This window comes from Spermophilus citellus (assembly GCF_964194105.1).
Source record: "Spermophilus citellus genome assembly, chromosome: 6".
Taxonomy (NCBI): Eukaryota; Metazoa; Chordata; class Mammalia; order Rodentia; family Sciuridae; genus Spermophilus; species Spermophilus citellus.
Window position 1 is genome coordinate 157340222 of NC_138187.1, and position 25976 is coordinate 157366197.

Below are 25976 nucleotides of genomic sequence, written 5' to 3' on the forward strand. Positions count from 1 at the left end.
TGTGAGAAGTAGATGAGGAAGTGTGGGTAAGATGCTGAGCACAGTGCTCGGCCATAGAAATGCCCACGGTGACAGGGAGGCATCCGTGAGGATGGCAAATGGGGAGGGGGAGGTCTCATGGTCATCAGAGGAAAGTCCTGATGATCTGAGCGCAGATTTGCACCGTAGCACCTACCTTTCTGCCCAACTCCAGACTCACGTTCACAAGTGACCCCAGCATTCCCCCCGAATGTCCCAAATAAACACGTTCAAAGTCAAACTCCTTGTGTTCTACCTCCCAAGCATGCCCCCCACACAGTTTTTGTAACTCAATAAATAAAATTTATTTTCTTATACAAGTCCAAACCAGAAACCTTGGCTGCTCTCCTTCCCTCCTGGGTTCTATACCCAGCTCATCTATAAATCCTGTTTTCTACATCTGTGGATTCCATCCAGAGTCCAGCCCCTCCCACGTCCCTGGCCCCCGCCGCTCTCCTCCTGCCTCATTACGGCAACAGGTTTCTTCCCCACTTGCTCCAGCCTCCCCCTTATGATTGCATTTTTACAACAGACGTGGAATCACCCCTACCCACACCTTCCACGGGCCAGTTCCTGCCCTTCTCCGTCCGACTCCTCCTTCCTGTCTTCACCCCTCTGGGCTCCGCTCTAGATGGCTGGCTTCCCTCCTGTCCCTGGAGCAGGCTCAGCTAGCTCCCACTGGGCCTGTGTGCCGGTGCTCCAGGACCTGAAGAATCTTTCCCAGGATCACCTGCCTCACTCCTCAGCCCCTCACGTCTTAGCTCAAGCCGTGCCTCCTTAGCACAGCAGTCCCCACTTACCCACGGTTTCACTTTCCACAGTTTCAGCTACCCACGGTCAACCATGGTCCAAAACTACTTAATAGAAAATTTGACGAGTAAAAGACTCGTGAAAAGCAGAGCAGATGCTTAAGTTTTAACTGGTGTGCCGTTCTGAGTGGGGTGATGAAATCTTGCACCATCCCCCTTCATCCTGACCAGGATGTGAATCATACCTTTGTCTGGTGTATCCCAACTATATACTTGACCCACCCGGTAGTCACTTTGTAGCCACCTTGATTATCAGATCAGTGGTTGCAGTTTGCAGTGCTTGTATTCAAGTAACCTTTATTTTACTTAGTAATGTAAATGTAAGAATAGTGATGCTGACATTTTTGTTGTTGTATATTGTTATAATGTTTCTATTATTGTTGTTGTTAATCTCTTGTTGTGCATCATTTGTGAATTAAACTTTATCATAGGTGTGTATGTATAGGAAAAACATAAAGAACTTGATACTGTGCAGTTTCAGACATCCACTGGGGTCTTGAAAGATAAGGGGGACTAGTAAAGTGTTTGCCCTGTGATGGCCTCATATCAAATTGCAATCCCCAGCCCTCCCAATCTCCTTACCTGGCTCTTTTCTTCCACTGCACTTACCACCTTCTGACATAGTATTTGATCTATTTGTTATGTTTATTGTTTCTCTTTCCTTTAGAGCATAGGTTTCATGAGAGCCTTGATTTTGTCTGCTTTGTTCACGTTTTGGTCAGTTTCTGGAATAGTACCTAGAACATAGTTGATGCTTAACAATCTTGTTAAATGAATCTCTTGCCATTCATGCCATCTGCCTGCCCCATGTTCCACCCCAGGGAGCTCTCCTTTGTGTATATTGGGACATTTGTTTCGATATCCTAGTTCTCTTTGGGACTGTAGGCTCCATTTCCCCTCTTTGGATGATTCACAGTGACAGACCAATATTTGTTCACATATTACTGATTGATTGGCTGTAAATAACTTGAGCGACCAAAGATGCAAGCAGAATTCCCTGCCTTAAAGTTCTTCCAAAATGGACTGAGGTTCCAATTGTCTGAAATGACTGATTGGCAGCTGAAATGCTTTCTTCTTAAGGCCTGAAGTGCATCCCCTATGTTATCTGCCCACTGGGCTTAATTTGTCTGCCGGCATCGCAGCCTCTGATCTTAAAGACTGGGGGAAACAAAAGTCTAGAGGCAGATGTCCATCTCTGAGGTCAGAGGCACATTCTTTTGTTCTGTGTTGTGAATCTTCTTGGTGTCTTGGCACAGGATGTAAGTGATGGAGAAGTGGAGGAGGAGAAGGTTAAATAACTTGCTCAAGGTCACATATAGTGCCTTTAATGGAAATCAGAACAGTGGACGGCAGCAGCAAAAATGCTGTGGAGTTGAGCCCAGCTCAGGCTTCCTGCCCTGGTGAAGTGACCATGCTTCATTAGGAAGGAAATTGGGAGAGGTTGAGGGTTTTGGAGGAGAAAATAACATGTCAGGAGGCAAGCATCAAGAAAACTCTTTTGGCAATGAGGAGAAAGGTACATGGAAGTAGGAGAGGGAAACCCCTGAGTCCCAACTATGCAGTCGTAAGTGGTTAGGGCCTAAACTTGAAAAGTGGTACTGGGAAAGAAATGGGAACAGAAGGGACTTGCTGAAGCCAATAATCAACTCTACGGCTGGGTAGCTTGTAGGACGTGGGAGGGTGTCTTACTGAGGCTTCTTCATGTGTTATTCCACACTCTCTTCCAGGTTGATCTCAGCTATTCCCATGGTCAAAGCTGCAACCCACTTGGCCACCATTCCCCAAATGTCACTCTCACCTTGATGGCTCCCTGACTTGGAGATATTTCCTTAGCTGCTCTCCCGGGAGACCTCAAAGGACCTCATGCTCAGCATGCACAGGACCAAACTCCCCAGACCAGCCCTTCAGCTCATGCACAACACACCTCAGGAAAGGCTGCACTGTCCAGCTGGGACCTAAAAGTCATCCCTGTCCCCTCTCTCTCCCTCCCCACTCTCACAAGTCCTCCAGGTAGACTTACATGCCTGTAGCATCTGTCCCCTTCTTTCCCCCTCCTCTGTTGTCACTCTGGGCTTGGTAGCTTTGCTCTCCTTCTGAGACGATCACAGCAACATCCTACAAGGTCTCCCAGGGCTGCTCGTGCCACGCTACAGCCCATTCGTTATAGTGATGTTTACTTGGTTTCTGACATAACCTGAGTGAATTTGAATGATGCAAAGCCCAATCATACTTTTTCCTACGAAAAACCACTAATAGCTTCTCACTGTCCTTTGAAAAAACCCACAAAATCTTTAGATGGCTTCAAAGCCCTGCCCCTGACTCTCAACCCATATCTGTCACATCCCCACTCTGAATTTTAGAGTGAGTTGCTCAGATCTTGTCCTCACCTGTTGGCCCGTGAGCTCTGAAGGTGAGATGACATCTGAACACCAGGTAGTGTACCTGGCATGCAGGCCGGGCCCAGGATACTGTTGAATGAAGCTGCGGGGTGCTCGGTGGGATGAAAGGTGGCAGAGGCCACGGAGATTGGTGTGGGAGCAGAGAGCAAGTCTGTGTACCACAGTACAGTGTCCAGAGCAAAAGAGATGTCACTGAGCAAGCGAGGCCTTGATGATGTGGCCTGCTAAGGGAACCTGCGCTCTGGCTGGCCTCTGTGTCTGCTGAAGGTGACGATAGAAATTTTTCAATTTCAACCCTTGCTGGCAAAATCATTTCTTTCTGCAACAAATGTACTTAGGTTTTTGCCTCTAGAAATTGTACTAGAGCAACTAACTTCAGGAACCTAATTCATGGGTTTCTAGGGGATTTCCAGGGGCTTTAAGCTCATTTGAAGCAAAGGTAGATAATGTGTCCTTGATAGAAATTTGAACTAATTGTGAATGTGTGTGTGTGTGTAAAGGTGAAAGGGGTCTGATTTTGGCTGTTACAAAGAACCTATATTGTGGGGAGAGTGCCGTCCTTTGCTCCTAGTGAGGTGATGCTTGCCACACCAACATGAAGAGTTGTCATGGCTACATGAGGTAACACACGTGGAAGACCCCACAGCCCCATGCTGGTGGATCCTCCCTTCCTGTTACACCACCATGAGCCCCAAGATGTGTGGAAGACCAAAGTGACAGAATGTACTCTTGCAAGATGTTCAACAAGGTTACTTTCTTGCTTTAAAAATACAGTGTTTCACATTTTACTCATAAAGATTGAGAATACAACAGCAACAAAAACCAGTTAATTAAAGGCTTTCATTAGCCCAGACCTTACTTTCCCTTCTCACCTCATAGTTTTGATACAGAGCGCCTTGGTTTGGAGAAAGGAAGGACGTCTTGGGCATCAGATCATTATCCTTACCTCCTTCGTCTGCAGAGACCCAGGGAAGCCTCCTTCATGAGAGCAGATGAAGGTCCTGATATGGCAGGTGGAGAGAGGAGGTGGCCCACCTGGTGGGCAAAGCAGTTGTCACCATTAGCTCAGGGCAGACCTGTGGCTACAACTCTGCCTGAAATGGGCTTCCTGAGTTGCTGGGCCTCTGTCAATGGAAATGTCTAAGTTATGCTTTGCTAAGTCTTTCCCAGCTTTTATGTATTAAACAAGATGGAAAATTATACTTTTTTTTTTAAGAAAAAAAAGTGGGGCTCTTTGTACCTGCTCTTAGTCATTAAAAATGTGTTTCTGAAATGCTAAATGTACAGTTAAGTGCACAGTTAATTCATTACATAGCATATTTTTTTTTCTTTATACAACACCAAACTAAAGCAAACCCAACCAATTACTTGAAGTCTCAGAGATATCACCAAAGGAATGTCTTAATTTAGTAAATAATTTTAAATAATTATTTACTGAAAGAGTTTGCTGAGCACCCCAGGAGAATACTTGCTGTTGGCCTCCTAATAAACCTCCCATGTAATTCCTGATTAATTACTTACACAAGCAACATTTTATTTACTTTGAACTAGTTGGGTTTTAAAAAGAGGTTGTAAAATATCAATGAGGATTCCCAGTAAGACTTCTTGGTCTTTTTCAGGTCTCTGAAAGACAGAGTGGGGTGAGCTCCAACTGTCCCCCTGGTAGGCTGGCTGCCCAAACCACCTTCTGGGCCGTCCAGTCTGAACGGAAAGTGCTTCTTCAGGAATTGGGGATTCTGTACCATACCATAGTATGGACAAGCTCCCCTACTGTGTGTGGTTTGGTTATTTTTTGTGTCACAAGGTGTCAAGCACATATCAGGCACTCAAATAAATATCAGATAAGTGGCAATCCATAGCAATGCCAGAAGCAGCATTTTAAAAATTATATAGATATAGAATAGGAATCAACATAGCATTCAGAGGATATTAAGAAAATGAAAGATAATTAAAGTATTTTGGAAATAGAAGAAAAATGGCAAAATGAGCCAGTGATTTCAACTCATTTGGAATTGCAACCAGGAATGTTGATCCTGTTTCTAGAGAACTCTAAAGCATACATTTATTTTTGAAATTAGGGTGAACTAAGAGTGTTCTAAGAATTTTATGAAAACCAGAAATACCTTAAATTACCAGAGAAGTCACATTTTGAGGTCATTGCTCCAATTTTTATGCATCTTTAGGTCCTAGATGATAGGTGGGTGCGGTGCCAGTGAAGTTGAGCCAACAGGGGTGTCTCGCAGCTCCTGTCGCCTCTGATCTATATAAGAAGAAAAGAATAAAGACAAGGCCTGAATCTCTGGCATGGACAGCTGCCCATCCTGAGGGCAGAGAGCCAAACCATCCTGAGGATAATCTTTAACAACAGACATATTGTACTTGAAATGGTGTTTGGGGGTTTCTACTCCTTTTCTTGTCTTATTTAAAGGGCTGTTTATGTAGAAGAGAAGGGAGGCTGAATTGACTGGTACGGCCCCTAGGTGCCGGAACTTGGACCAATGAATGAGTGTCATGGAGAAAGAGTGAGCCATTCAGGGTAGGAAAGAAGTTTCCAGTACACCTGCCCGGAAGCGGTTCCCTCAGGAGATGGTGTGCTCCCATCCACCATGTTCAAGCAAGGCCTAGCATCCACAAGGCAAAGAGAGAGACCCCACGGGAAAGACCAGTGGCTGGTGAGTGGCTGGAGACCTTCGTCCTCACCACACAACCTGAAGATGTCTTATTGCCGTCCTGTGCCTCGTCCCTAGATACCCTCTACCTCTTGTTAATGTCCTTCTCAATGGGCGGAGCCCCATACTGAACATGGGTTCCCAAATTCAGGCCAGGGAATTGAGCAGGCCACGAGTCCCTTAGGTTTGGACCCCATATCTTAGCCATAAGGCCCAGCCCATACCAATTCTCTTGCGCACCCGGGCCTGATGTATGCCATTCTGATGTTTATTCTGAAGTTCAAGTTAATCAAATCTCTGTGACTTCCTTATTGGACTTGCTATCGATATAGATTGCTGACACGCTCACCTTATAGAATGGATTTTTTAAAAAAAATCAAAACTTTACCTGTTACATTTTAACTCATGGGTTTTAAACAATGCTGTTATTGACTTGGTGAGGGCAGCGTAGGTGATTTTGAAAGTTGATGCTACTGTCTAGGCTGTGGACATTATACCTTTGTTAGCATGTCCCGGCTTGGTAAGCTTGTCCCCTGCATCTGATCCGAGCCTGGACGGGGCCTTGACAAGTTTTGAGTATATCCCTTGGGGACTTCCTCCAAGTTATACAGTCATAGGCTGAAAAGATAGAGAAGCTCCAGTGGATATCCAATTCCACTTCTTTGTTATATAGATGGAGAAACCTAGATTTATAAACTAACAATCTCTTTTTTAAATATTTTTTTAAATTGTCGATGGACCTCTATTTTATTTATCTATTTATATGTGGTGCTGAGAATTGGACCCAGTGCCTCCCACATGCTAGGCAAGTGCTCTGCCACTGAGCCCCAACCCCAGCCCCATCTCAGGGCAACATTATTCAGTCAGCCTCTACTTGTTAATATCCCGACAACTCTTTCCATTTTTTTTCTTCAAACATTATTTTCAAAGCCTTGTTGGAATCAAGATACATTGTATCCATGGCACTTGGTGAGGATACATTATAACTTGGCATTTATCTAGGACTAGTCTAACTAGTTCAGGCAAACACATGTGGGCACATGCATACCGCCTCCCCCCATTGGCCTGACATCTCTTTTTGTCTTGAATAAATCAACATTGTCTTTCTCAAGGCTCATAACTGGATCTTTCTCTTACTAGAGTTTAGATGAATGTTCAATGCAGAGAATTCTTTTATATCCCAATTTTATAAATCCTAGAAAACAACATAGATTCCAGATCAAAGTGGTTTGCTAATCCCCCCCCCATTTTTTCATTTTTAGCAAACAAAAATGTCAAAATCAGAATGTATTTTAAAGTTTGCCTGAGAATATGGGGTCCACAATAGCTGAATCAAGGCTTTAGGATGCCCACCCCCAGGTTTCCCAGAGCCAGTGTGTTCCTCTCTAGGATGCCTCTTTCCGCTCCACTGGCCTCGGCAGCAGGCTGTGTGTAAAGCAGGCGGCAGACACCAGGAGATGAGGTTTGGACTACTGCGTTGCCCTGTAGTAGATTAGGGTGAGCCTTGCCTGACTCGCGATGAGCTCCCACTGATGACCAGCTTCTGAGGCCTCCCCCACCATCCCAGCAAGAGGAGACCCTGGATGCTTGCGGCAGCTCTTCCCCCATTATCTCCTTTGTATTTTTGTCTTTACAAAACACCCTCCTGTCCCTCCCTGCCTTCCCTTGCCCAGACACTGTATGGGAACCTAAAGGGAATTATCCAAAAGAAGGAAGGGAGCCTTGATAAGCCTCCGTGGGCGTCTGTGAAGGCACACAGTCTCTGAATGACAGGTTTGCATGTAAACAGCCACAACTCATGAAAATAGTTTTTAATCTACTTGAAAGGCATATTCTCAGAAGGAAATCAAGTTCCCTCCAGGTGCGCGGATGCTCTTTGAAAGGGAAGCTGCTGCGGCAAAGAGACAAGTCATTATGAGATGCTGCTTTGTGGACCCTCTCCCTTCCCTGCTGGGCCCTCCCTGTGGGTGAATCTTCCCATAGTGGTGCTTTGGGCTGGGAAAAGAGGAACCCAGAGTTAGAGGAACAGCTCTCTCCTGGCAGATCAGGGTCACAGGCCATGAGAAGGGCACTGAGGGACCTCCCCCACAGTCTGTGTAACATCCTTTCCTGTCTTTCCCAAGTCTGACCTCTAGGCAGACAGCCTCCCCAGTCTTTCTCAGCCTGTCTGCGAAGTCCACCGAGTCATCCCTGCCAACCCCTGCAGCTCTTTAAAGAATCAGGTTAAATTCCAGCAGCTTTTGCAAAGGAGCATAGACTAACCCTTGACCAGAGTCTTCCTGTTACCACCCGTTATATCACAAAGGACTTTGTATTAAGTGACATTTTTTCATTGTGATAAAATTTATGTAACAAAATTTGCCATTTGGGCCATTTTAAAGTGTACAGTTTAATGTAAATGTACCTGATGGGACATTCACATCATTGTGTGACCATCCGTATGATTCAGCTCCAGAAATTTTTCATCATATCAAACAGTAATTGCCTGTTCCCTGCCACTAAATTTTAATTATGCAAACAATAAAAGAACGTATTGCAAAAACTAAAATAATACAAATAACATAAAATCCTATTTGATAACCACATCTAATACCAATGCCTCTCTTAGAGTTAATGACTACATCTAGATGTAATCATTATCTATATGTATGAATTTGAGTTTTGGATGAAGGTTTTGCACCCCATATCACAACAGTACGGAGTGTATGGATACTTGTTATTTCCACTCAGCCAAATGTCTCAAAGATCAGGGTATGTCAGTACCTAGAGATCGACCTTATTATTTGAAGTGTTAAATGGTATGTGTTCAAAGTTACACCGCAGTTATCCACTCCCCAACTGAGTGGTTTTCAGAGGAACCTGAGAATTAAACAAATCTGTGTGGCTCTCAAGAGCAGATACTCAGAAACAATCCCAAGTTTGCAGGAGAAGTTGCTGGATTACCTTCCAAAGGGGCTGTGTTAGTTTGTACTCCAACCAACAGTGTAAAAGAGTATCTGCTTTCCCATTCCTCAATACTGGAGACTAATAATGGTTGCATTTATCAAATGGCTACTTCCTGCCGGACATAGTTCTGAACCTTAATATGTATGAAATCATCTAATGATCACAAGAACCCAGAGGCAGATATTAGTATTATTGCCTCTTTACAGTTCTCTGCAGGTTAAGAATCTTGTCTTGGAACATATCCTGGATAGAATGTGGACTCAGCCTAACTTTATTGCTTATTTTATTAACAGATATTTTGTGCAAAGCAAAGGGATTCACTCTGATATTTCTTCATGCTTGCAGAGTGCATTGATCTCGTCCACTCCCCATTCTTCTACCCTCCCCAACCTCCTTTCCTCTGGCACTTTTCCCAGCCCCTAATGATCCCTCTTCTATTTCAGGTTGACCTTTATAGTTTTTAATTTCCACATGACAGAGAGCATGCACGCTTGTCTTTCTGTGTCTGGCTTATTTCTCTTAACATGGTGCCTTCCTGTTCCACACTTTCCCAGCCTGTCTTTGGTGCCCAGGCCCTTGCACCCTGTGCTATTTTATCTGATTGCTCCCCATATGGTGGGGTAGACATGGGGTGTTTTAATTGGTATTTCTCTGGTTGCTAGTTAGAAGAAGCATCTTTCCATAGGTTTATCAGTGTTCTCTCTCTCTCTCTCTCTCTCTCTCTCTCTCTCTCTCTCTCTCTCTCTCGTGAATTACCTCTTCATGTCTTTTGCTTATTTTTCTCTTGGATTGTTTATTGATTTGTATGTAGTTCAAGACATGGTTTTGTAGTAACTTCTCTGGTGACAGATCATTATTTATATCTTAATGAAAATGACCAGTCCAGCCAAATATTAACTGAGTCTGGTCCCTACCCTAGCAGGGAAATACAGGATATATGAAATTTGAACATTTTTGTAGATGTTCAAGACATTTTTATACAAACATGCAGTGAGTAATCTTTTAATTGAATGATACCTCTGAACCAAGCACTGTATAAAGTTTAAGAAAAATTATTAAGGTTTTCAAATTACATAAAGGAACAGCACAGATCTCAGAGGGTTCAAAACAAAAAGCTATTAACCTTTACAGTAAATTGATATATAATGAACACATTACTAATTGTTTTCAACTGCTGTTGCCAACAGCCTTCTGCTAAAAATATGTAGACTATCAATTAACCAACATAAGAATGTGCCAGTGTAAATATTTTTAAAGTTTATATACTATTAGCTTTTCAGGGAAGAAACTACCCTCAGAGAATATTTCTTTCCTTCCTTCCTTCCTTTCTTCCTTCCTAAGAATTTTTCTTGGAACACTAAAATATGGTGCTCTGTACAGAGCAGATGCTAAAAATTCTAGATGGATATTTTGGATCACTGTATTTGAGCAGGAAGCTGTCTGTGGTAGCAAACTGAAAACTTTAGGAATAATTGTGCTTTTTAAATGAAGGCAGAGCCAAAGGGGTTTCCATGTTTTGAGCACAATTTTATCCTAAGCAGGAAGAAATCGACATCCTCATTTGGTCTTGATCCAGAACAGCCCTGAAATGCAGAACATTTAATGGCTCCAGATGTTTCTCTGTGTGTATTGGGCAGGTGCATCCACAGTTAACCCCAAATCTCATGAAACTGAAGTGCAGCCATGTTCACAGAAGAGAGGGTCCGAGTGCATTTCTCTCTGCCTTATTTCAGCCTCAGATAACCAGATCCTGCCCCCTCTCGTATTAGCTCTCCTGCCCCTCTTCTATCAAAAGGGTGAGTCCAGGCTGTCTGGTCACCTGCCAAGGATGTCTTTCTGTTTCTGTGTCTGGAAACTAGAAGATGCTCATGGATCCCACACTTGGTGTTTCTACTATTCTCTGGCTTTGGATTACAAAGAATACTGGCTGTGTGCAACTCAGAGGTAGTTTGTCAGTGTGGGGACAGCTTGGGGCACGGTGCAGCCTTCTCAGTGGGTGGGGCAAGGGTCAGGAGACACTTCTCTTATTTGCATATATTCACTAGATTCTTCTCACCCCACACATGCTCCTGAATGCAATGTGGGGTGCTAGCATGTGACCCTTCAGCATATACTGAGGATACAGTACCCACAGAGGGTCTTGGAGTCATCCCTGGAGAATCCTCCTTCAGAAAAATTCCCTGGACAATGAGTAACTTGATTTGCCATTTATAGAAGCCAAAAATAATTAAGGGACAGGACTGTTTAATGAGTGTGTCGGTAAATAAAATTGATTTACAATCTATTGTGCTACAGAGAGCTCTCTGAACTCTCCACTCTAAATTGACCGCCACGCACCTATGTTCTGGAGGCTGTGGCCTGGAGCTGGGAGGTGTGGCTGAGGCGCTCTGCATTGGTGCTGCTTATACTCCAATAAGCATTCAGATCAGCTGAGGATCCTATTAAACACAGATCCTGGATCCTGCCTTTCTAACCAGCTCTGCTACCAAGACGACTCTGGGGTTGTTGAAAGCCTGCACTCTCTCCATAGCTGGAATGTCTCCTTAATTGGGAGCATTGTTAATACAATTGAAGTAATATGGATTGAGTGCCACATACCTGTGTTCTAGCTCTGCCACTTATTAATGGGTAACTTTAGGGACGTCACCTGTAGAAGATACTCACAGCTTTCTGAGTACTTGTCCCTAATGTCTGAGCACCCCGATCCTGTGGGGCTGTGCCCTGTGAACCATGCCAGCCGGGGGGGGGGGGGTGCTGTGGAGGTGAGGCTTGTTGGATTAAGGTGCTGCTGGGATTACGGTGCTGCTGCCTTTGGAAGGGGTTTTTGTTTGCATGTTTCATGTGTTTTGCTTTGTTGAAGGCAGTGAGGGTCCTGCATCCTCCAAGGTCAGGATGGGAGGCAGTGGCAGGTAGGGCCAAGTAGAGCTGAGACCTAACCTGATGGTGATGGCAGGGAGAAAGGAACAGGAGTGACAGGAGCCCAGCAGGAGGAGTAAGGCCCAGGGAAGGAAGAGGAAAAGGATGATAAGAGGAACCACAAAGGCAGGAAGCGATAAATTGTGTCAGTGGAGAGGGGAATAACTAGAGCATGAACCATGTTGGCAGCAGACATGAGAGGACAGGGATGACTTGAGAGATACGGTGAATTACATATCGAGCCTTGTCAGAGATGTGGAGAGAAAGGGATTGCAGAGGGCAGAGAATCAAAGGTGCATCTCAGAGGCAGGTGCAAACTGCCAGGGGCCGAAGATGGGTATTTATTTGGGTGGCAGCCTGAGAAAGCAGGCTTGGGGAGGAGGACACAGCCTTTGAGGCATGGTTTTATGAGGGCTGAATTTTCAGTGTCAATGAATAGGAAATATGGGGCTGAGAATCTGGCAGGTCATGAAGAATGCCAGACAGATAGAAAACAGCCCCTCAGCGGAGACGTGGAGCTTGCTGGTGTCAGCAGAGGCGTGATGGATGGGATCCGAGCAGGCCCCGTTCCCCCTCACATATGGCCAGCTCACATATCACCTGGTCCTGATTTTCTCCAAGTCCAGCTCTTTCGAGCCCAAGGCTTGTGCCCGTCTTCACAATGATAACTGGACACAGGCTTGGCAGGCAGCAGGCACAATGCTCCCAACTCAAGGCACCAAAAGTTCCCTGGTCATGAGACCAGTTTGGAGAGTGCCAGGAATCTGAAGAAAGTTGGGGTCACTTGGTCCCCTGCTTCTCTCAAGAAGTTTCCATCACCGTGGTCTTGGAAGGGGCTAAATGGCATGAGGCGGTGAGTTTAAGTGCTGTGACCTCACTCCTGAGCTTGGGCCTTCAGCTGGAGTCCTGTCCTGTGCAGGATGTTCTCGTCCCTCCTAGGACTCCAGTTGTGGGCAGCACAATGGACCAAGTCCCAGCAGGGCTTGGAACTCCCTTGCTGCATTAGCTCCACCCACCACTCCCATGAGCTGGTCTTGGGCAGGACAAAGTGTGTTCCTGGGAAAGGGACCCCCTGAGAGATCCCTTCAGCCAGAGGACTTCTTGACAGCCTTGCAGAACCCTTGACACTTCTCAGCTATCCAGGTGCTTCCATTCCATCCCTCTCCTTCCTGGGGGTGGGCATGCCTGGGGATGGGGCCGCTGTCCCAGCCTTCCCCAGCTCCCTCCCACTGCCTCCTGCACAGACGTTCCCCTAATGGAAGTCTTGCATGTTTAATCATCTTCCCAGAGGACCCAGACCTACCCCAGTAGGGAACCACAGGGCAGAGCACTGGAGGTGCCTTTGTTTCAGTCAGTGATAATGAATGTCAGGACAGGAGAGGCTCCTGGCAACCCTGACGGGCTGCAGAGCAGGAGTGGAGCTCAGCTCCAGGACGAGGCATTAGGACAGACGATTCCGAGAGCCACCCACTCTCCTGCTCTTCCCCTTGAACCTTTTATTGCTGATTTCTCCAGCCCACACATTATCTCTGCTTCAAGCCTTTCTTTCTCTGGCCACCCACTGCCTTCTGTCTGTCCAGCTCGCCGTCAAGCATTCCAGCTCCGACAATTCTCCCGCCCTGCCGGGATGCACAGCCTGCTCTTCACTACCGTCCCCCCTGAGTCTCATCCGCTCCCCACCTGTCCTCCATCGCACTGGCGGGCAAATCCCCAACTTTGTTCAATTCAACTCTTCATCCTTTCCATAGTTGTACAAACGCAACTCAAAATGGCTAGAGAGAAAAAAAAAACCCACCCATGATTCATAGCCACAAGCCACAAGTCGCCCTAGTTCTGCTTGCAACCCCACTGCGTTCCCTGCCCGTTCACTCTCCTGCTTTTCTACGCGGCTGTCCTCACCGTCTGTCTTCTTGGACCTCCCCTCTCCCCTTTGCTATCTGATGGTCCTCCTTTCACCATTTTCTCCTTCTTGGTCATTCCATTCTTCCTGTCACTCAGACCAAAACCTTGAAGTCCTCCTGGGTCCCTCTCTTTTTCCTCACATCTGACATCCAAGCCATTAGCAAACTTTCTGAAGGGCTCTGGAATCCTCCCACGCCTCACCACATCCCACCCCACCAGCCTTCACTGGACTGCTGCAGAGACCCCCGATGAGCCTTCCCACTGCTCACCCGGCCTCCTTCCCTGGCCCAGTCTTAACACAACAACCAGGAAGCCAGTTAATGTGTCATTTATCTGCTGAAAACCTGCCAGTGACCTGCTCGCTCAGCTGTTGCAGGAGGAGGCCCTCGTGCTCTGTCTCTCCTTTCAGCCAACCAAGCTCCGCAGCTGGCGCGGTCGCCTCTCCCCTCAGCCTCACCAGTCCCTCCCCTTGAGCACAGCCCCTGCCGTGCTGTGCCCTGCTGTTCTCCGGACACGCCAAGGACCTCGGGACCTTGCGCTGGCCATGGCCCTCCACAGCACCGACCTCACAGCTCCCCGGGTCTTCTCTTCAGTGTCTCCTCCTTGATTTGGCCCCTGACCCCAGTGTCCAAGGGCCAGACCTCTCCACCATTACACACTCTCCGTCCTTGTCCTGCTTGGTCTTTTCTCCTTACTTAGCCCTTACCACCACCTGTCGTGTGACTCTTCTTCCCAAACTAGAGGAGAAACCACCAGGCAACTCCCCTCTCCACACAGAAGGTGCTCAGCATAAAGGCTTTCAAACTATTGAGTGAAGGAGAATTACAGGAGGGAAGGGGGTCCAGCTACTGGGAAGATACTCCAGAGACCGATTAGATGGCCATGGAATATCCTCTGGGAGAGTATTTTGATGGGAAAGGTGAAGCACTTTGGAACAGAGAGCCAGAGAGCGCCTAGTGGTGGAAAGACAGGGCTATCCTACAGCAGAACTCCTTCCATGAATACGAAGCGCACTCTCCAAGCTTCAGTCCCCTTATCTGCAAAATGAGCTTGGAAGAACCTACCAGAGAGCGGGCTGGCATGAGGTAAGGCCTAGGTGGGTGCTCACAGGGGTTGGCTGGGCCTGAACTAGGACAATAGAAGGGCCGATTCTTTCTGTCCACTCCACCCCTGGCCTTACCAAGCGGAGCTAAGGTGAATATCAAGCTCCATTTTTCTCCTTGAAAAATTAATTAGATTGTGGAGAGCATCTCAGGTGAGGCCCAGAGTCCTTATGGTGGAGATGTTTGTGGGATTTGAAACCAACTGTAGCAGAGAGTGGAAAGATGGGGCCAGGGGAGGGGGAGGCCATCCAGCCGGGGGCTGGGCTGGGATTTCCCAGCCTCTGTCTGCAGCTGGAGGACAGGCAACCTGGAGGGAAGCAGTGGTGGTGTTTCTGTATTCACAACACTGACATTCTCCAGTGGAAACGAGAGGAGATTATGCAGGCAGGGAATGGAGTCTGTCATGAGCTTCAAGAAAGAAAGGAAAAAAGATGTAGAAAGGAGCTGTTTGTTGCTCTTTGTTCAGGTTTTCATCTCAAGAGTCTGTTTATAAAAATGTTCTCTTGCCCAGCCTCCTTCACTGCAGCTTGGTGGCCCTTCCCCCTAACCTCCTCCCTACCCAGCTCTGTTTGAGTTAAAGCTCTTTCCTTGATTAAATAATGAATAAAAGCTCTTCCCGAGCCTGGCTTTCCTGGTCTTAGGGAGAAATTACAGATATATGTACATACATATACATGCAAAACAGCCCAAGATACAGAGGCTCAAGATAAACAGGCTTCTGCTTGTTTGTTCTTTTAAAGAAATGTCATTCATAAATGACACTTAGACACAAGGCAAATTTAAACCAGGGCCAACCAGCCTAAGTGCAGCGAAGCGGTTTGACTTAATGAAGCTCTTATTTAAAAGCATTTGTTTTTATTTAAAATCGTGGTATTTATTTTTTTAAATGGATTGGGCCGTCTCTCTGGGGATCACTAGATCAGGTAGGCACATGATGGGGTCTACACAGGGAAAGGTGGTCCCTTCACTGCCAGAATTTCCACCTGCCTCCTTCTGTGAGGCCCCTCCGTGAGGGTGAACCTCTTTGCTGAGCAGCGTCTGCATCACTGCTCCAGCGGGCCGGGCTGGTCCTCCCACACCACGCCTCTCTAGTCCGTCCTACATGACCAGAGGGGCCACGGTTGTCCCGGCTGTCCCACCCCTGCCTGTTGGGCTCTACCTTGTCATCTGTTCCAGATTTGGAAGAGAATCCCTTCTCTCTCCTCACTCATAAACAATGACATAATGGAGTTTTGAAGAGAAATTTTACAAAGATACTAAGGGAAGGCAAAATCATATCTTTTTTTTATATACAACATTTTTTTATACCTTTATTTATCCATTTTCATGTGCTACCAAGGATCGAACCCAGTGCCTCACACATGCTAGGCAAGCACTGTACCACTGAGTCACTACCCCAGCCCCCCAAGTCATTTCTTAGTGATATAAAACAAATGAACATGTATAGATTCCTGAGCCTTAGTTCACACATGTTTAGCTATAGATGGGTCAACAGTGTTCATAGAGCATCCTGTCACCAAAAGACTTTGTAAAAAGTAGAATTGTGGCCAGGCGTGGTGGCACATGTCTGTAATCCCAGTGGCTTGGAAGGCTGAGAGAGGAGGATCATGACTTCAAAGCCAGTCTCAGTAAAAGTGAGGTGCTAAGCAACTCAGTGAGACCCTGTCTCTAAATAAAATACAAAATAGGGCTGGAGATGTGGCTCTGTGGTCGAGTGCCCCTGAGTTCAATCTCTGGTACCCCCCCCCAAATAAAATAAAATAAATTGTGAATATAAGACTTACTCCTCAACAGACAGTGGCTAACATCCATCCATTCACCTTCCATCCATCCACCTTCCATCCATCCACCTACCATCTATCCACCTTCCATCCATCCACCTACCATCCATCCACCTACCATCCATCCACCTTCCGTCTCTCCATCCATCCACCTACCATCCATCCACCTTCCGTCTCTCCATCCATCCGTTCAACTATTATTGGCGGGTTGTATTATATGGTCACATAGAGTTAAGTAAAACAGTGTCACCTCCAGCCTTGAGGAGCCTGTAGGCTTATCGGGGAGCCAGGCATTCATCTGAAATCACCATAATGAACAAACAATAGTGAACTGAGAAAAGTGTTCTAAAGGGAAGGAGCGTGGTTCAGTGAGAACACATGACTACATTTGGGGCCAGGAAAGATTTCCCTGAAAAACAGTACTGGAAATGAGATCAAGAGGATGACAGGAATCTAACAGGGAAGAATTTAGTTGAGGGGAGATTCTAGAAAGAGCGGCTCATGGAGAATTTGAGGATCAGCAAAAAAACCAATGTTCTGAATCTCAGGCAGGACAGAGACAGATGGAGAGACAGGAGACAGGAGCCTGGAAGAGTAGGGTTAAGCCATGCTGATTGTCTATTGCTGCGTAACAAACTGCCCCAGGACTTAGAAGCTGAAAGCAAGTGCTGATTATCTCAGACTCTATGGGTCAGGAGCTGGGGACAGCCTAGCTGAGTCGTTCTGATTCAGGGTCTCTCTTAAGTTGCAGTCAAGATATTGGAGAGAATCTTTTTTTTTTTTTTTTTTTTTTTGTGTGTGTGTGTGTGTATGTGTGTGGATACAAGGGATTGAACTCAGGGCCACTCAACCACTGAGCCACATCTCCAGCCCTATTTTGTATTTTATTAGAGACAGGGTCTCACTGAGTTGCTGAGTGCCTCACTAAATTGCTGAGGCTGGCTTTGAACTTGTGATCTCCTGCCTCTATGTCTGTAGCCGCTGGGATTACAGGCGTGCACCACTGCACCCGGCTGGAAAGAATCTTAATGATCTGAAGGCTCATCTGGGATGGCAGGCTCTGCTCTCGGGCAGCTCACTCTGGGGTGTGGACAGGAGGCCTCAGTCCACCACGTGGACCTGCTGTGGAACAGAGTCTTCGTGATGTGACAGTTGGTTTCCCCCTGACCATGAGATGCAAGAGAAAGAGCAAGAAGAAAGCCATGCTGCTGCTTGTGTCCTGACTCGAATGTCATACACACAGTCACTTCTACCACATTCTGTTTGAAGAAAACTTCTCGGTCCACACTCAAGGGGAGGGGAATTAGACTCCACCTTTTGAAGGGAGGAATATCAAAAGTTCTGTGGACGTATTTTAAACCACCACACGAACCCTATTAAGACGTATTAGTTTGCTAGGACTTCTATAACAAAAGACTACGGACTGAGTGGCTGAAGTAGTAGAAATCGGTTGGCTCAATTTTAGCAGCTAGAAGCCTGAGATCATCTGGGTTGGTTTCTTGGAAACCTCTTTCCTTGGCTTGTGTATGGCCAAGGCGCCTTCTCCCTGGGTCTTCACATCAGCTTCTCTCTTCCTATCTGTGTCCAGAGTCCCTCCTCTTATAGGAATGCCAATCATATTGGACTAGGGCCACCCAGATGACCTCACTTTACCTTATTTCCCCTTCTAAAGACCCAATTCTCCAAATGCAGCCACATTCTGAAGCACCGGGGGCAGGGGAACAACACTTCAACACCTGAATTTGAGGGACAACTGAGTTTTATTCTTAGAGCAACAGGAACTATTGGAGTCATCTAGACATCCGGGGTTGGAACTATCAAATTTGGATTTAGAAATTCCTCTGATGCAATACAGGGATCTGATGAGGGAGGGAGAAAGGGGGAGGTTGACTGGGAATCTTTCTGGTGGTTCAGAGGAGAGAGCGAGGGCATTAAGGTGGTGGCACTAGACCAAGGGAAGCTGACGGACTCAAGGGGCATTTAGAATGCAAAATTGTTAGGACTTTGGACAGATTGAATATGAAGGGCAAGAACAAGGGTGGTGATGCTCGGATTTCTGGCTTGTACCCCCAGATGCTGGTGAAGCTGATACAGAGATAAGGATAGTGGAAGAGATCCAGGGTTGGAGGTGGTGGTGGGAGGGTTATGAATTGGATGTGCAGTGTTGAGGAACCCAAGATGATCCAAGTAGAGATGTCCCTTGGAATACTGTCCACCATCCATTCTAAGACCCAGAGGAAGTCTGGACCACAACTGTGCTGGTCCTCTCCCCTCTGGACCTCAACTGTGCTCTGGGAAATGAGGCCACAGGGTGAGTGAGACACTAGCAGGGAGGCGGTATCTGAAGTGAGGATGTGGGTGAGATGGGACTGCACCAGAGGAAGGAGAGAAAGGGGCCCACGGCTGAACCCTAAGGAACTCTGGTGCATACAAACACTGGATTTTCAAACTTCATGGCTCTGTTTTTCTGTCTGTTCAATTTAAAAGCATTACTCAGCTAGGTCTTGAGAGTACTTGATGTCACACATATGAGAATGAGTTAAGGGTAGGAGAATGGTTCATGTGATGTGGCCTGTGGTTTTATTGCAAAAAGTATTTCTTCTGCACATCTCCCCTAGAGCCAGACACATGGGAGGATGCCGACTTCACCATTTCGTGTGTGTGATAGAAATGAGATTAAATCAAAGCATTCCTAGTCCTCCTACATGGCCGATTTTAAACAGTCACCCATGGAATACAGGGAAGAACATGGCCTCTGCCCTATCCCCCAGCTCTCTTCTGGCTCAGGAATGACCAGGAAAAGGGGGTGCTGTGGGTGATCGGGCAGAGATAGGCTCCTGGGAGATGCAAGAGGAGGAGGGAAAATAGTCATTATAGCAACAGGATTCCCATTTTTTTTTTTGTTCCTGGGGCCACTTCAATATCCTTGGATAAGCACATTTCCCCCGTGTGACAAGGGGAGAGGGTCTCCCGCAGATAACAGATCATCTCGGAGCAGGAATTCTGTTGGACAATCTGTGCTACCAGACTAGGATGGTTAACTCAGTGCCCCATATGACATGCACCTTCTCTGTGTCAAACACTGAGTGGTTCATGTTGTGAGGAAGCATAAGGATGGAGGAGGGTGTTGATAGGAGGAGACGGGGGGGAATGTGGCAGCTCCGGCCTCAGAGATTTCTGTTGAGATAATAGAGAAGAGCTGAGACTGTGTACCACAACTGAGCAGTAGTTAGGATGGCACTTGCTTTGGGAAAGATGGCCTTTTTTTAAAAAGACTTTGCTCTCATTTCTTCTAACATCCTACATGACTTATTGTTTATCATGTGTTGTTTATTGTCTGAGCACCATCTCTGAATTATACAGTGGTGTATTATAAGCACTTTGAATGGTGCTCACACCTAGTAGATGCTCAATAAACATTTGGTGAATGAATAAATGAACAAACATTCTTCTTAATTCCATGAAGCAGGACTAATGCGCGTCTCCCTGCAAGTGGTGATGTCTCTCCAGGGCCTCATCTGTGCACAGAAAAACATGTAATTAAAAAGCATCTCTCTCCCTGTTTGTCTCTATGCGTCCACACACATTGGAGGAGAGACTCTGCGGCTGATGTAACTCATGATGCTTTCCCCAGGACTCCCACTGCCCCATGAGACTACTCAAGGCAGATTTCATCTGGCCACCACCTTGTGACTTACATTTGCTACCCCTTGGGGGGCTTCCTTTCCTCCAAGTTTCCTCAACTGTGATCTGGGAAATGAGCCCACGTGTTTATAGTTGCAAAATCAAAGGCTTCAGGTGTGCATACTGCAAACCCTAAGCAGATGGGAAGATGGAGAAGGGAACAAACGTTGACAGGGCAGGTTCCACGTACAGATGGGCTTCGTTCATTTCAGATGATGTGACAAGAGCCAGGTCAAAGGGACACTGTACTTGGGCTCACTTCCCAGATGGCCCCTCTCCTCCCCTGCCGGAAAACCAGCCAGGGCCATGTGGAGCTGCACAAGGCCACATGAAAGCATCGCTGGGGCCGAGAGCCTGCCCCAGATGTCCTGACCCGCCTTGTCTCTGTCCAGCTCCTGTTCCTGCAGCCGCAGCCTGGGGCTCCCTGGCACCTGACGCATTTCCCCCTCTCCTGGCCCCTCTGCTGACCCCCAAGGACTCATTCTCCCCTTGGTTGGTTTTTCCTCCTCTGGTAATACTGTGCTTGACGGTGACGTGTGTCACGGGACCCCAACTACTTTACCAATACCCAAGTACAAAATCGAACCCGATTAAGTATGAAATCAATTGTGTTTGAAATAATTTCTGAGCAATCGTAAGGATAAATTTGGGAAGCCCCCTCAGAAGAGGTGAGACCTGGCTGAGGTCTTGAGAAAGGATTTGGAGTGTTTTGGCGGGTGGTGAGGAACAGCCCCCAAATCATATGGTAGGTTTGGCAGCTGCGGGGAGGATGAGCTGAAGAGAGCCGTTTGTGTTGGAGAAAAGAGAAAAATTAAAAACTCAATTACTCTCCATGGCGGCAGGCTGCTTGTCTGTCAGCTAAGCTAGCAGGCTTCCCCCAATCGGAGCATTGAAACCGACAAAGAGATTAATAAACCGAGTTCACGGCTGAAAAGGACAGGGCCTCCGCAGGCCTCGCTACCGCGGGAGGCTCTGAGCTGATTTGTGGGGCATGGACGGGACTGGACATCACCGGTTCCATCATGCATGGGGTAGAAGACCCTTTCACTTTTAGGAAGGCCCTCTGTGCCTCAGTTGTCTCATCTATAAAGTGGAGAGAATGTCCATCCCCTCAGGCTTGCTGTGGGAGTTAAACAGGTAACACTTGGGAGACTTAGAACTGGGCACCGCACACAGTAAGCTCCTTATGCTCAGCCGTGGCCCCTTCCTCCCACTCCTCCTCCTCCTCCTCCTCCTATTATTATTATTATTATTCCGAAGCATGTGATCTCTCAGCCCCGGACACCACATTCTCAGGGGTTTCCTCCCACTCTGCCGTTTCCCTGCCCTGGGGCCCTCCTCTTCTGCGCTCCTCTGGATGACACGGTGGGCCAGGATAGAACTGGACCCTGTCCTCCTCCACCCCTGGACGCTACATGGAGGTTTAATTGACACCTGAAGCTTGACATGGCCCAGGAACCACTCCCTCCCACAACCCCTGGTAAACGCACCACCCAGCACTCCCCGTCTTAACTGCGGCACCACGAGTGCCCAGGTGGCTCTGTTCCAAGGACTCTCCGGATCCCTGTGTCTCCCTCACAACTCACACCCCGTCCATTGGCCGTCTGCCTCCTGGACCTGTCTGGACTGCCACCCTGGCCCCAGAGCCCGTCCCCAGAGCCTCCTGACTCTCTCTCCCTGCTTCTCCTGTTCCACTCTAGCACCTCCACAACCCGGAGGACCTTCAACTAATCATATCAGACCAAGTCCAGTGACTTCTCACAGCAGTATGAAATGCAAACGGTTTCCCCAGGAGTGAAAGCCCTGAGCACCCAGGCACCCGTCTCTCCTGCCCCACCTCCCACCCCACACCCGCACCACTCTCTCAGCCTTCCCTCAAATCCACCTTGTCCCTCCCTGGGGACCTCAAGCTGTGCTGCTGCAGGTCCCCTGGCATGCTGTATCTCTATTCAAAACTCGGCATGAATGTCCCCTCTTCAAGAAGACTTTCCTGATCGCCCCATCTAACAGCTGAAACCCTGGTTATTACTACATGACTTTTTATCTTGACTCTTGGTTTTAGCTGTGTGACCTGGAGCTTACTTATCAACCATTCTCAGCCTAGATTTATTTGTCTCCATTAAATAGCAATACCACTTATCTTGCTGAATTTTGCAAAAGTATGTGAAATAAAAATGTGCGGAAAATAGTGTGCCTTGCCCGTTATGGACCTCCAACAAATATTACTGATTTTACCAACACTGAGCCTCTGAGTAGTGATGGAAACCAAGGCCTCAGGTGTTGGACAGAAGGAATTAGCAGGAGAGACGCCCTCTGCCCCAAGACTGAACCAAGGCTGAGTGAAAGAGAGAACACAGCCCGCCGGCCCCCCATGCCCCAGTAGCCATCCTGTTACAAAGCTGCTGTTGGCAGTGCCGTTAAAATGTGCATAAATGTTGGCACATTCTAACGGGAGGCGTGTGGAATCCTATGAAGGCTATGAGAGGCAAGGTTTTTGATGTCCATCTGAGGCTTTCACGGGACCCTGGCTAGGACTGGAGCCAGGGTCCAGAAGTTGCATCTGAACAATTGATTCTCTAACACCCCAGGAAGACGTGCATTCAGGGAAGCTGTGGTCTGGCTGGCCACAGCTACATTACTGAGAGCTGGCCGCTGGCCCTGTGCCCCCTGGCTGTGAATAGGCCTCCCATCTAAGGGGACTTGGCACTCAGGACTTCTATTGATGAACACATGGAAGGAAATCCAGGGTAGGCCAAGGTATCTGGTGGCTACTTGGTGTCCCTAGGGAAACAGGAGTTCTTGGTGACGTGTTTTAGCAAAAGGGGAGGTGGAGGGAGGCTTTGGGGACTATCTGGGTTGCTCTCGGGGGTGCTGCTGTTACAGAGCCGAGGCAAAGACGCCAGGCCCAGGTCCTGGGCTTCACCTCCCCATCTGTAAGAAGGTCCCTGACATGGTATCCGAGGGATGTCCGAGCCTGGAGTCTGCAAGGTGTCATTTTCTGAGTGCTGGTCCTCTCCCCTCTAGATCACATGCCCCTGCGGCCAGTGGTTGTGTTTTATGTGTATGGGTTCCCAGAGCCCCCCCCAGGGCCTGGCACAAGAGCTCATTCTGCAGCTTTTGCTGAATGCAAGAACAGGCTGTAACAGCACCGTCTGGGGCTCCTGTCGTCAGAGACGTGGCAGAGGCCTTGCAGCATGGGAGAACCTGTCTGAGAGGAGCTGAAAGGCGAGAGTGCAGAGTCCAGTGACCCAGAGAGCCCTGTGGGGCAGGGAGAGAGACTAGGGCCTCCCGCCTCCCCCGCATGTTGGCAAGCAGCAAGGTTCCGCCCGCTCCGAGGGTGGCTGCTGGCAAAGGCAAGGCCCCTCAGCTTCTCCAGTTCAGGGCCATGTTGACCCCCAGTCAGTCCCACCCCCTCTGCTCCCTGGGCTCCTCGGTGAACAAAACCCAAGGGAACATGGGGTCTCTAGCAGATCCGCTCATTCTCTTACTCATTCATCTTCTCGACTCCTGTTCACAGGGATTTCCCGGGCCCTCCCGACAGAAGGGAAGAGCAGGCCTCAACCTTGTTCTCAGAAAGCTCCCCACCACCTTTCCTCCAGGCCATTCCCATGGACAGGGCCTTCTCAGGCTGACCATGCTACTGGAAAGCCTGGACCTGCAGGTGCCCTTGTCTGCCCCGGTCAACCCAGGACCAGCTCCTCCTTGTCCCCAGCCCAGGATGCTCTGGAACCTCCTTACCCAGCAGAGCTCCGCTTGGCAGAAGGCATCTCGGGGCCTAGTTACGGAAATGTCAAAAGGTGCTCATTAGCAGCGGGTTTCCTCCCTGAGAGACGCCTGTTCTCCTTCTTGTGAGTGGAGGAAGCTGGGGGAGAGGAGCTTGCACTGTGGCCCATCAAATTTAATTTATAACTTACGTCACGGCAGCAATTAGTATGTATTGTTTACATCCCTTCTTCACACTTCCAGAGTCCCCGGGTGGCTGAGATGGCTGGTCCCTTCACGCCTGGCTTGGTGGAGAACTTGAGTGTGTTCTGGGGGAGGGGAGGTGGGGGCACCGACCGTGGAGCATGGGGAGGGCGGGGCGTCTTCCACCTGCGGCATATGGGAGGCGTCTGGTCTCCCTGCAACAGGGGTCCTGACAGGGACAGCGCTCCTGCTGCCTGAGGTGCCTGTGTCCCCGTGAGGAGGAGCAGGCCCTGCAGGGGAGCTCAGTCCTGGCTGCCGTCTTCTGAGAAGAGAGGAAGGAGTTCGGGAGAGGGTCCCCGCAGAGGGAGCCCCAGCACCACACACCTCTTGTGTGTTTAGGGGGTGACCATCACCTGCTGAGGCCTGGAGGGGTTCAGAGATGGAGAGGGAAGAGCAAGCAGGATGCTGCTGGAGGGAGGGAGTACAAGAAAGCAGGCCATGTTTTATGGGAACGTTTTGCTCCTCTGTCATCGCATGCTTCCTTCCTGTAGTCGCAAGGAATGGACAGGACTAACGGAGGCTGAGCTTTGGGGAAAACAGACACTTGTAAGAGGACTATGGTGCGGGGCTGCAGGTGGGTTGTGGGGACAGGGTGGGTGGTCGGTACCTCGAAGGATGCACAGGGGTGAATTTGGCTCCAGAGACATGTGAGGGGGAGCAGGGAGCGGCCATCTGTGGAGATGCTGCTGCTGCTCCTTCACCTCCTGTGTCAGGGCTGAGGAGGAGCCAGGGGGAGCCGTGCCAGGGGACAGAGGAAAGTGAGCTGCCGAGGGGCGCTGACCTCCAAGCCATAGCCTGGGCCAGGGCACCTGAAACTGTGTGGGGCCAAGTGCAGCGTAGCTCCTCTCCAAGTCCCTCCCGCCGGCTCTGGGAAAAGAATCCCTGGGGAGGCGAAGGAAGTGTAAACTAAGATTGGCCAGAAATTGTATAAATGGCCTTTAAGTTAATGTTTGGTGTGAATGTTACTAGTGTTTTCTATGACCCTTCTTAATGATGCCATGTTAAGAGAGTTTGTTTTAGATATTCCCAGGTGTCCTGGGGAAGCAGAAGTAATAAGTGCTCTTCCATGAAAACAATTCTCCAGTGGATTCCATAAATACTGAAGTGGACAAAAAAAAAGATCTTCTGGTCTTTTAACTTCCTATGGAAAAACTGTGTGTGTGTGTGTGTGTGTGTGTGTGTGTGTGCGCGCGCGCGCATGTGTGCACGGTTATCGTTGAGATGCAGGCACACCTGGTGGGGACAAGTTTCTTGCAAGAGGGTCCATAGCACTGATGTTCCTGCTGCTGACTGTGAGCATCCTTCAAGGTCCCTTCTCCCATTTCTTCAGGCCCATGAAATTTCTGAAACAGGTAAAACCACACGGCAGGGGATAAAAGTAGAAAGAGTTAACAGGAAAGAAGAACCAGGTTTACTTGAGTAGAAATGTCATTGGGGAATGCTGGAGGACAGTGGTTTTAGAGATTATTGGGGGCCTGGGAAAAGTGGGTAGAGGCTGATAAAAGGAGGAGCTCGCTGTCACTTGGAGGCAGTGGATCTGAATCCTGGGCCAGGGCTTTGGTTGTTTCTTCCCTTTAGAGGTGACACACTGAACTAAGCATGCCCAGGGATACCCAATGTGGGAGACTACTGGTCAGGATTCACAGGAGCAGAATAAAACTCTCAGGCCCAACGGAGGCCCAACCCATGAGCTGAATTTTATCTGCATGGTTTTCTAACCAGTGGGAGGAACTAGACCCCTGGCGACTGGGAGGAGGGGACCTGGCTGCAGGGTGGCCTGGAC